At 45.8% G+C, this 12,348-nt stretch overlaps 1 non-coding gene across 1 annotated transcript; it reads left to right on the forward strand.

Annotated features, from left to right (window-relative positions):
• The first annotated feature begins 477 nt into the window (after nt 1-477).
• Nucleotides 478-610, forward strand: LOC141109162 (small nucleolar RNA SNORA51). Its single transcript, XR_012236169.1, has one exon. It is a non-coding gene; the product is annotated as a small nucleolar RNA SNORA51 (small nucleolar RNA).
• The last annotated feature ends 11,738 nt before the right edge of the window (nt 611-12,348 follow it).

The following is a 12,348-nucleotide window of genomic DNA, read 5'->3' on the forward strand; positions in this document are numbered from 1 at the left end:
GAAGCCTTGAAAAAATATGGGAAGAAGAGCAGGGATTTCAAATCCCTGGATTGCTACACTGGCTGTGTGGGCACTGACAGCTCATCACAAACAATTTTGATCTCTAATATAAGCACTTAGCACTTCGATCGTGATAATATCTGTGGCTAAAAGTATCTACTGGTGTAAAGCCGTACAAATATGAAACTAGTCCAAGAAGAACATCAGAAATGTATTGAGTGCCATAAAAAAATAGATGAGTCAAAAATGCAGTCTACGGATTGATCTTAATTAGCCTTGAACGGTATAATGGCAAGCCCCTGATTAGTATTGATAACAATAAGTAGACAACGCTTTTCCTGCGCATGAGCTTTTTCAAGTCATGGCTTGAAAAAGCGCAGGTGCACGAAACGCATTGACCCAGCAACTCACCACACCATTGTATGCGTCCCACCTGCTCTCGCGCATGCACTTATTAGAATCAAAATTGTTTGTGCTGTCCTCCCAATACTTACCACAGGCAGTATTGCCTTCCCCACTGTCTGTATAGAAAGAGGAGGAATAGTAACATCTTTGTCTACACCACAGCCTGTCCCTGTGCCTGGACTGTATTGTTATCGGGGCAACAGCCTCTGCTGTCCTCTCTGGTATATCTACAACAGGTAATTTGGGTCTGTAGCTCATAGCAGTCAAAAAAATAAATTGTTTGTGCTTTTGTTGATTTTTCCAAGGGGGATCTCAAGCTGCTGTGTACTGGCTTACATTGTCATACATAACCTCACTGAGGTTAGTACAGTGGTGACCAGGGGGTGGGGAGGGTGTACAGTGTTAGGTCACCTGTTAGATCAATGATCACCTTTTAATTTTTTCTGAAAAGGTGAACTTACACTTTAATTCCTCTGTAATGACCGACTGCCTACTCTTTAGCTCTGAAGGGTGAGACTCCTACCACCTACCTTTTATGCTTTCCTAATGGTCAGTGAGGCCACCCGTAATGTTAAAGGACCAATAAAGAAGCTCCAGGGGCAGGAGGGAATACTTTAAATACAGACATCATTATTTGAAATAGCCATAGAAAGAGGATCATGAATATACAATATGGGCCTTGGTATATTGTTATCAACCTGTGTGATCTTCACTACAAGGCAGCTGCTTTATTCTCGCACATATTGCTTCATCAGACACTATGGCTGCCTCCATTGTGTACAGAAGACAGGTAGTCTTTACAGTAGGCCATTGCATTGTTGATGGATGTTGTGGCGTGCTCTCTGTGGGTGTCAGCGGGATAAATGCCATGCAGAACACATGGCAGACGGCTGACAATTAGCGCTATTTGAGAAGCAGCTCTCTTCCAGCTCATAGTTGATCTGGCTTCATCCATAGAGTCCAGAGCCTGTGAGCAGTTCCAGACGGAGTCTAAACAAGAAACCCTTTTCTCAGGCCAGCCCGTAGAGAGTGGGAGTCATTTTTCCAGACACAATATGACTAATTGGCTCATACAGCTTTGCTTTCAGATGACGGTCTGGCCAAAGTTCTTTTAATTAGTCCATTAAGTGTATGCATAAAAAATATCCCCCCGTGAATATATCTGCCATTTTTTCTGCCTGGCCTGGCAGTGCATTCTACCTAATGTACCCTGAGCAATTGCTGGCTCTGTAATGAGCTTGTAAAGGGGAAATGGTCAGTCTGAAGCTCTCCTTCATTAGCTGTTCCCTGTTATTTTATCCACAGAGGTCCAATTAACCCATTCAGCACCAAAAGGACAAAGAGTCAAGAGCAGAAAAATGTATTTCAATGCACCAGTATTTTGTTTAACCCATCCACAGCTTTATGGAAAATGAACGTAGCATAGAAAAGTGGACTGTAATCCATTACAGTCCTGTTATCATATCTACTTCTGATGACAATGATCTGAGTGTAGAAAAACAGACTGCACGCCTCCACAGTCCAACTACCACAACTACATTCCAAAGGACAGTTAGTTGAGCATATTAAAACTGACTAAACTCTGCTATAGTCCAGTTAACCAATCCACATCAAGAAACTTGGTGAACTGAGTATAGAAAAAAGTGTCTGCACTCCACCATAGTCCAATAAACCTGTCCATATCTGAGAAAAATGAGCATAGGAAATATGGATGCCCTTCATTAGAGTTTTACTAACCCAACCAGATCTGCAATGCCAATAAGCTGAAAGCGGAAAAATGGACTGCATGCCCCCAAAGTCCAATTTACTCCTACATACAGTGAGGGAAAAAAGTATTTGATCCCCTTCTGATTTTATCAGTCTATATGTAGCACCCTCTAGTTAGGGAGGTGCAAGAGTAGGATTTTTCTAGCAGAGAAGGAAAATTTAGGCAGGCCTAGCTGATGGCTAGGCCTGTTTGTTTTCATTCTGGGCTGGGAGTGGCTCAGGGTAGCAGCTGGTGACTCACAGGCAGCATCACTGGGACCTCCCTCTTCTTTCTAGAGTCTGCCAGGAAGATCTGGAAAGAGAGGAGGAGTAGAGAGGTGGAGCTGTCTGGGGTTTCTTAGGGAGCCCTGTCCAATCCCCAATCTGGATTGGCAGGGGGCAGGCCTCCTCAAATACCCAGGGACAGCCCAGCTGGGGAGGAGTTGTCGGGTGGAAGTGCTGGAGTGAGAGAGTGTGGAGATTGTCAGGGCCCACAGGGAGCACTCCAGTCTGAGGGGGGTGACCTTGGGCCAGGGCTCAGGTGCATCAAGGAGGAGGGAAGAGATCCTGGAAGAGACGCACATGAGAGAGCAAGGTGAGGACGGCGGGAGAGAACACTGCTAAGAGAATCCAGGGAGGACAACTGGTCGCAGCCAAGAGGGTTGGTGAGCCGCTGCCTGAGAGAACTGGAAGATTGCAGTTTGAGATGGATACAGAACCAGAAGAATGGACTGTGGGAAGGGCAGTGGAGAGAGGTCATTGCAGCCAGACTGGCTGGCAGGGCCTGAAGAAAGCTATCTGGGAGTGGTAGCTGAATAGAGGACAGTTAGTACCTGACCTATTTCTACACCACAGGGGCCCAAGGTACCTGCCTGCAAAAGGCAATCCAATGAGGCCTGGCTGAGTTAGTGTCAGGCCTAACTATGCAGTGCTAGCTAGTCCGGAGGAGTAATAGTCTGCAAAAAGGGAAGCGCTGGAGGAGTAACAATCTGCAGCAAGTGAAGTGCTGGAGGAGTAATGTTATGCAGCAAGTGAAGTACTGGAGGAGTGAAGGAAAAGAGGTCTTAAGCAAGAGTTTGTACTGGAGAGAAGACTCGAGTGTATATACTGGAGAGTAAATAGAAGTCCCAAGCAAGTTGTGCTGAATCATTCTGGGCATCCCATAACTATCCTTTACCCATCCATGTTAATCCCCTCAATAAAAAAACAAAAAAACAAAGCTTATGGACTGTTCTATGTCTCTGAGTGATTGAGAAATGGATGCCGGGCTGGGCAGGGTGACAGGTGAACCACAACATTCAGCAACCCCTACGGGGCATGGCTACATATAATTTTAATGATAGGTTTATTTTAACAGTGAGAGGCAGAATAACAACAAAAATATCCAGAAAAACGCATATCAAAAAAGTTATAAATTGATTTGCATTTTAATGAGTGAAATAAATATTTGATCCCCCATCAATCGGCAAGATTTCTGGCTCCCAGATGTCTTCTATAAAGGTAACGAGCTGAGATTAGGAGCACTCTCTTAAAAGGAGTGCTCCTAATCTCAGCTTGTTACCTATATAAAAGACACATGTCCACAAAAGCAGTCAATCAATCGCATTCCAATCTCTCCACCATGGCCAAGACCAAAGAGCTGTCCAAGGATGTCAGGGACAAGATTGGAATGGGCTACAAGACCATCGCCAAGCAGCTTGGTAAGTGGGTGACAACAGTTGGTGTGATTATTTGCAAATGGAAGAAACACAAAATAACTGTCAATCTTCCTTGGTCTGGGGCTCCATGCAAGATCTCACCTCGTGGAGTTTCAATGATTATGAGAATGGTGAGGAAGCAGCCCAGAACTACACGGGAGAATCTTGTCAATGATCTCCTGGCAGCTGGGACCATATTTACCAAGAAAACAATTGGTAACACACTACGCCATGAAGGACTGAAATCCTGCAGCTCCTACAATGTCCCCATGTTCAAGAAAGCACATGTCCAGGCCCGTCTGAAGTTTGCTAATGAACATCTGAATGATTCAGAGGAGAACTGGGTGAAACTGCTGTGGTCAGATGAGACCAAAATCAAGCTCTTTGGCATCAATTCAACTTGCTGTGTTTGGAGAAGGAATGCTGCCTATGACCCCAAGAACACCATCCCCACTGTCAAACATGGAGGTAGAAACATTATGCTTTGGGGATATTTTTCTGCTAAGGGGACAGGACAACTTCACCGCATCAAAGGGGCGATGGATTGGGCCATGTACCGTCAAATCTTGGGTGAGAACCTCCTTCCCTCAGCCAGGGCATTGAAAATGGGTCATGGGGTGGGTATTCCAGCATGACAAAACACAAGGCCAAGGCAACAAAGGAAGGGCTTAAGAAGAAGCACAATAAGGTCCTGGAGTGGACTAGCCAGTCTCTAGACCCTAAACCCTTAGAAAATATGTGGAGGGAGCTGAAGGTTCGAGTTACCAAATGTCAGCCTCGAAACCTTACTGACTTGGAGAGAATCTGCAAAGAGGAGTGGGACAAAATCCCTCCAGAGATGTGTGCAAACCTGGTGGCCAAGTACAAAAAATGTCTGACCTCTGTGATTGCCAACAAGGGTTTTGCTACCAAGTACTAAGTCATGTTTTGCGAAGGGGTCAAATACTCATTTCACTCAATAATATTCAAATCAATTTATAACTTTTTTGAAATGCATTTTTTTTGTATTTTTTTGTTGATATTCTGTTTCTCACCGTTAAAATAAAACTACCATTAAAATTATAGACTGATTATTTCTTTGTCAGTGGGCAAATGTACAAAATCAGAAGGGGATCAAATACTATTTTTCCCCTCACTGTATCTGGAAAGAAATTAGCTGAATGTAAAAAAAACAGAAAAACAGAATTATCTCTGCAGCAGTCCAGTTAATCTATCCATATTCAGAAGGACAGTAGGCTGAGAATCCAGTCCAAGTCAGTCAACCAGATCTGGAGGGACAATGAGCTGAATGTGCAATACCTAAGTATACTCCACCACTGAACATTTAATCCATCCATCTAAAAGGAAAATGAGCATAGATTTATGCTATACTCTGCTATAGTAAACTTACTGTATCTATTCACATCTGGGAAGACAATGAGCTGAACATGGAAAAGTTAACCATACTCCCCCACAGAACAACGTATCCATCTGCATCTAAAACATCAATGAACTGAAGTATAATACCTAACTATACTCTACCACAGTACATTTCATCCATCCACATCTGGAAGGACAATGAGCTAAGTTTTGAACAACTGACCATACTCTGCCACTGTAAACTTATCCATCTGGATATCCATCACTTATCCACATCTGGAAAGACAATAAGCTGAGCAAAGAAAAAGAGACTATACTCTGCCACAGTACAAAGTATCCATCCACATATGGAAACACATTGCGCTGAGCGTAGAAATAGTGACCATACTCTGCCACAGTAAAGTTCGTCCATCCACATCTGGAAAGGCAATGAGCCGAGTGTAGAAAAACAGACCATATTTCTGCACAGTTGAATTCATCCACCATCTCTGGGATGACAATAAGCTGTGCTGGGTATAGAAAAATGGGCTATACTTAACAACAGTACAATTCATCCTTCCACATCGGGAAAGACAATGATCAGAGTGTACCATACCTAGTTTTACTCTACCACAGTTCAATTTATCCACTCACATCTGTTAGGACAATGAGCTGAGCATAGAAAAATGAATTGTACTCCATCACAGTACAATTTAAAACAATTCTATTTTGGAAGGACAATGAACAGAGTGTGAAAAAAAGGACCATACTCTGCCACAGTACAGTTCACCAATCCACATTTTGATAGACAATAAGTAGAGTGATGAAAATGGACCATACTCCATGTCTAAATAACATATCAATATTCATAAGGGCAATGAGCTGAGCATAGAAATACCCAGGGCTTTTTTTCAGCAGGAACGTAGGGGAACGCAGTTCCGGCACCTCCGGCACTGACTGTATGTAATGGCCTGGGGTGTGCTGAAGGGTTTATTCATACTGGCTGCTGGGGATGTATTCTAGCTTGAGGAGATCTATTTTTGCAGGGGGGTATATTGTTTCTGAGGAGGTCTATTGTTGCTGGTGGGGGGTCGACTGTTGCTGGGGGTGGGTCATATATTGCTGGGTGGTCAGTTGTTGCTGGGAGAGATCTACTGTTGAGGGAAGGCTCTATTGTTGCTGGCTGACGAAGAGTCTATAGATGCTGGCTATGGGGAGATCTGTTGTTGCTGCCAGGAGTCTATTGTTGCTAGGGGGAAATTTTGTTGTGGGTGGTCCATTGTTGTTAAGGGATCTGTTGTTGCTGGGGGGGGGGGGCTTTATTGTTACTGGCTGCAGGGGATCTATTTTACTGCTTTTCTTGTTGTCATTGATAAACTCCATACAGATTAATTAACACAGAATGATACTTGGTTCTGTATTCTCTAAAAGGGCGATCCTGGGAGGTGGGTAGGGGGTGAAACCAAGGAATGGTGCTCAGAGGTGGATAGAGGTGGAGAAAAGGGGTGAATCAGAAAAGGGGCGTTCCTGCACCTATTCACTGAGAAAAAAAAAAGGAAAATTTATTATCAAATACTTACCGTAATTTTCCTTTCCTGATGGACTCCATGGCAGCCTACGTGTGGGTTAACCCCGCCTCCTCTCCATTGCTATAGGACCCCATTCCCATAAATGAGCACTCACCACTAGATACTGTTTTCCGTAACTTGCCTACTCTTTGACCAATGGGTGGGAACTCTATCTGCCATGGAGTCCATCAGGAAAGGAAAATTACGGTAAGTATTTGATAATACATTTTTCTTTTTCCTGACAGACTCCATGGCAGCCTACGTGTGGGAAATAACTAGCCAATCACACGGGTGGGTATGCTGAACAAAACATAATTTTAATTTGTCCTATCAACCGAAAGGACTTTCAAACCAAAGTTTACAGAAGACAGCGAAGCAGGCTCTTTGCAGTAATGAGACATGAATGTATTAATAGAGGCCCAGGAGGCCGCTTTCCAAATGGTGACTGGAGCCATATGTTGGACCGCTGCCCACGAGGCTGCCATTTCCCTGGTGGAGTGAGCTGTCACCGCCTCTGGAGGAGCTAAGCCCTTAGCCCTGTATGCTTGCTGGATGGTCTGCACGACTCAGGCCGCGAGTGTCCTGGTTGAGGCTTTCTTCCCTTTATTGCTACCAAAGTGCAGGATAAAGAGGTGATCAGAATGTCTAAAGGGAGAAGTGATTTGTAGATATTCCTTTATCGCTTCTCCTACATCCAGGGGGTGAGTTTCAGTGGACCCCGGGGACCTGAATGTAGGTAAGACGATCTCCTGATTCTCGTGGAACACTGAAGACACTTTCATATTTGAACCCAGCTAGGGGATGAGGACTACTCGGTCCGGGAAAAACGTCAGGAAGGGTTCTTCATAACCCAGTAATCCGATCTCAGAGACCCTTTTAGCCAAGGTGACGGCTACTAAAAAGGCTACTTTTGCTGAAAAGTCCTTGATGGAAAGCGGGGAGGGCCCCGTGGTACTGAGTCCAGAGATTGAGTCAAGGACAAGGGGAAGGTCCCATTTGGGAAATCCGGGTTTTCTTTGGGGCTTGAGCCTTGACGCTCCGCGGAAAAATTGCAGAATCAAGGGATGAGCCGCCCATGAAGTACCGGAGAAGGCCGACAAAGCTGATACTTGGACTCTAAGAGAGCTGATAGACAAGGGTAGATCTAGACCAGTTTAAAGGAAGCTGAGAATATCCTGGACTTCTGGATGTCTGAAAGACCTATCCATGGAAGAGCAAAATTCCACAAATTTGGTCCAGATTCTCCCATAAACTTTATTTGTGCTTTTTCTTCTTGAGCTCATGAGGGTGGAGATCACTTTTGGGGTGCACCCAAGAGATTCTAGCCTCTCCCTCTCAAGAACCAGACCATCAGTCTCAGTACTGCCGGACAAGGGCGTAGGACTGTCCCCTGAGAAAGAAGGTCCGGCCTAAGAGGGAGAGGCACCGGGTCCCGGAAACTGAGTTGGATCAGGAGAGGGAACCAAGGCCTGTTCGGCCAATAGGGAGCTATTGTCATCACTTCGACTGCCTCCGCTTGAAGCCTTTGCAGGAATCTGAGGATAACCGGAAGTGGGGTAAAGGCATATGCCCTCCTGAATCTCCACTGATCCGTCAGGGCATCTGTTCCGAAGGCCTGGCTGCAACGGCCTCAGGTGTAAAATTTCTTCACCTTGAAATTGCAGGGGGAAGTGAACAGATCTACTTCGGGATCGATTTCCAGCGACAGAATCCAGTTGAACGTCTGTACATGAAGGGACCACTTGTTGTTGTCCAACTGAGTGCGTGAAAGGAAGTCTGCTTGAGTGTCCTGGACTCCTGGGACAAAAACTGCTGAGATGTCGGATAGATTCTTCTGTGCCCATGATAGAATGGGTTCGACTTCTCGAAGGAGTGTGGAGCTCCGAGTACCCCCTTGCCTTTTCACATAGGAGACTGCCGTGGTGTTGTCCATCCTTAATAACACTGACTCCCCTTTCAGAAGGTGAGAGAAGGACTGGAGGGCACACCAGGCTGCTCAAGCCTGGGTCAGGGAGATGAGTGCCCCACTTGCCCTGAGCAAGGTTCGATCTGCAGAGGGCTCCCCAACCAGTACCGCTGGCATCGGTCGTGACCGTGACCCAGGAGATGGAGGCAATGGAGTGGCAATTTAGAAGGTTTTTGCGCTGAAGCCACCAGAAGAGGCTGTTCCTCATCGTCGCAGTTATGTGGATAGGTTGGTTCTTGTCTCCTGACTTCCATTGCCGGAGGAAACCTGACTGTAGAGGGCATAACCTCCACAAGGCCCATTTGATCATGGGAGTCGTGGAGACCATCGTACCGACAATCTCCAGGCACTGGGAGACTTTCAGACATGGGGCGTGTATGGCCTGAGAAATTCTGTCCCGAATAGTCGGGATCTTCTCTATTGCAAGGGAGATGGTGTTTTCCACTGTATCGAACTGAGCCCCTTAGTATATTAGACGTTGAACTGGGTCTAGATGACTTTTTTTCCAAGTTCAGAAGCCACCTGAAGCCGGACAGGGTGGAGATTACCTGCTCCCAGTGGACCAGCAATTGCTCTCTGCTTTTAGACAATACTAGAAGATCGTCGAGGTAATGGTAAAGACGTATCCATTTTAATCTGATAAGGGCCACTATGGCCAGGAGAACCTTTGAAAAGACCCGGGGGGACATTGTTAGCCCGAAGGGGAGGCAGATAAATTGTAGGTGATCTTCCTGACTTGGAATCAAAGATACTTGTGAAATTCTTTTTCCACCGGGACGTGGAAATAAGCGTCTTTTAAGTCGATTGAAATCATCCAATCGCCGGCTGTATGGCTTGCTGGATGGTTGACAGGGTTTCCATTTTGAACTTTCCGTGCTCTATGAACTTGTTGAGATAAGTCAGGTCTATGACCGGGCGCCAAGAACCACTTTTCTTTTGAACCAGGAAAAGAGGGGAGTATATCCCCTGGAACCATTCGTCCTTTGGGACATGTACCACTGCTCCCTGGATCTTCAGTAAGTCCATGTAGGACAGTAACACTTGTTTCTGTTCCTCCAAACGAGGAAGTACAGTGGAAACAAATCTGGGGGGAGGGGTACTGGAGTACTTTATACTGGGATTCCTTCCGTCCAAGCAGACGTCTGTCCTGGGGAAGGAAGCCTGACTTACCGCCCGTGGCCCGTGTTATGGCATCATCTAGTTTGTTGCCAGAGAGGACCCCACAAAGGGGATTTTACACCAGGCCTGCTTGGAGACCGGGTCGGCGAGCCAAGAACGCAACCATAAGGCCCGCTTAGCCGTGAATGAAGATAACATAATTCGTGCCAGTAGGCGGACCAAATCAATAGACGCCTCCCCCAGGAATACTGCCGCCAGCTTTAGTTCTGCAGCAGCTGAACTTCCGGCCAGTTCCTCCGAGATGCCCCTGAGGAAGGAATCTACATTCTCCGTCCAGGCCTCCATGGCCTTCGACATGGCTGCTAGTGCCAGGGCAGGTTTACAGGCCATACCGGCAAGCCCATAAATTTTCTTCAGATCCTCATCTATCTTCCTCTCAAGAACATCCTTGAAGGACACCGCATCTTCCAAAGGAAGAGTAACGTGTTTGGCCAGACGCATTAGAGCTGCGTCCACAAGGGGAGTATTTTCCAGATACTTCACTTCTTCTGACTTCAAGGGGTATAATCTGGAGGTTTTATTTGCATTGGAGGACTTCTTGTCCGTCTTACTCCATTCCTCATCAATAATCTCCTTTAATTCAGAAAGGAGCAGAAAGTTTGAGCGTTCTTTCCCCAGATGTTTAAAGTACTATTTCTGTTTTGCTGGGGGAGTGGAGGAGTCCTCCCACTTAAGGGCCTCCTTAATTGCTTTGATTAGTGGCGAAACCATAGCGAAGTCAAAGCCTCCGATGTCCTCTTCACCTTCAGGTTCATCATCCGAAGAGTCAAGAGAGGCAACGTAGGGCTGGGAAGTTCCCGGACCATCACGGGCCTTGTCAGCCGGAGGGCCAGACAAAGTAGTGGACTGGCTCAACATGTGGGGTGTATCCATCTCTCTCAGGGATTGTTGCACCACACGTTTCACAAGAGACTCCAAACGCTGGCTTTCCGTCTCTTTTTCCCCAACCGCACGGGCATACCAACGGTCACACAAAGACTTGCCCTCCGGGACTCGTGTCCCACATCCCCAGCAGGCTCTGTGATTAGATCGGCTGTCATGGCGGTGGGAGCGGTGTCTGGAGGAGGAATGGGAACATCTCCTTTGGTGGTGAGTTCCAGACGGGGAGTCTCGTCTGGATCTAGATGATGAGTGATATTGTGGCCAAGGTCTCTGTCATCCTGGACCACGACCTGAGGGTCCGATCTGGAAGGGCTGGAGAAAGAAAACCAAAAAAAGGGGGGAGGAGGCAAGAAATGACATCAGAAACGCAAGTATTTGCGACTGTACCTCAACCCCTCCCCTCACAAGCACATACCTTGTGCGTGAGGGCTGGCCACTTAAAGGCGGTGACTTGTCCATGATCTTTGGATGAGAAACATCACGATACAGTAGTCTGCAAACAATGGCCTGAAAAAGCCAAAGTACCAATGAGGAGATTTTGAACAATCTTGCTCCTTTAACAAATATATATATATATATACACATATCTATCTATCTATCTATCTATCTATCTATCTATCTATCTATCTATCTATCTATCTATCTATCTATCTATCTATCTATCTATCTATCTATCTATATATACACCGTATATAGTCGAGTATAAGTCGAGTTTTTCAGCACATTTTTTTGTGCTGAAAGTGCCCCCTTCGACTTATACTCCAGTCAAGCACTTTTCTGCAGCAAAAAATTTCATTTTCCGAACTGATTTTGGGGCCCTGTATCTCAGGGTCACTTGGTGCTAGCAACACCAAATTTGGTGTGCAAACCCAGTGGAAATCGTTCCATAACATATCCAAAGCTGGGGTTCCTAGCACCAAGTGGCCCTGAGATACGGGGCCCCAAACCTGGTTCGGAAAATGTCATTCTCTGCTGCAGAAAAGTGCATTTTCTGAACTGATTTTTGGGGCCCTGTATCTCGGGGCCACTTGGTGCTAGAAACCCCAGCTTTGGAAATTTTATGGTGCTAGTTCCACTGGGTTTGCACACCAAATTTGGAGTTCTTGGCACTAAGTGGCCCCAAGATACGGGGCCCCAAATTCGGTCAACTGTGTCCATCTGCAGCAATGTCATTTCGGGACCCTTTGGGTTCAGAGACCCCAAATTTTGGCTGCAGCTAGGGGGCATCTAGGAACCCTTAACTACCGAGTTTGAAGTTCAGGGGACCTATGTCTGCAAACGGGCACAGTGAGGCATGCAAATGGGCACAGTGATGCTGCAAATGGGCATTGTTGACCCTCTTTTCCACTTACAGTAGCTGTGCATTTCTCACCCTCGTCTTATACTCGAGTCAATAAGTTTTTCCCGTTTTTTTGTGGTAAATTAGGGCCTCGACTTACACTCGGAATGACTTATACTCGAGCATATACGGTATATATATATATATATATATATATATATGTTTAAATTATGTTTAAATATTAAAAATTAGTTTATAAATAAAAAATTCCTTATCTCTTTTTTTTTT

Source organism: Aquarana catesbeiana, linkage group LG09 (assembly GCF_042186555.1).
Source record: "Aquarana catesbeiana isolate 2022-GZ linkage group LG09, ASM4218655v1, whole genome shotgun sequence".
Taxonomy (NCBI): Eukaryota; Metazoa; Chordata; class Amphibia; order Anura; family Ranidae; genus Aquarana; species Aquarana catesbeiana.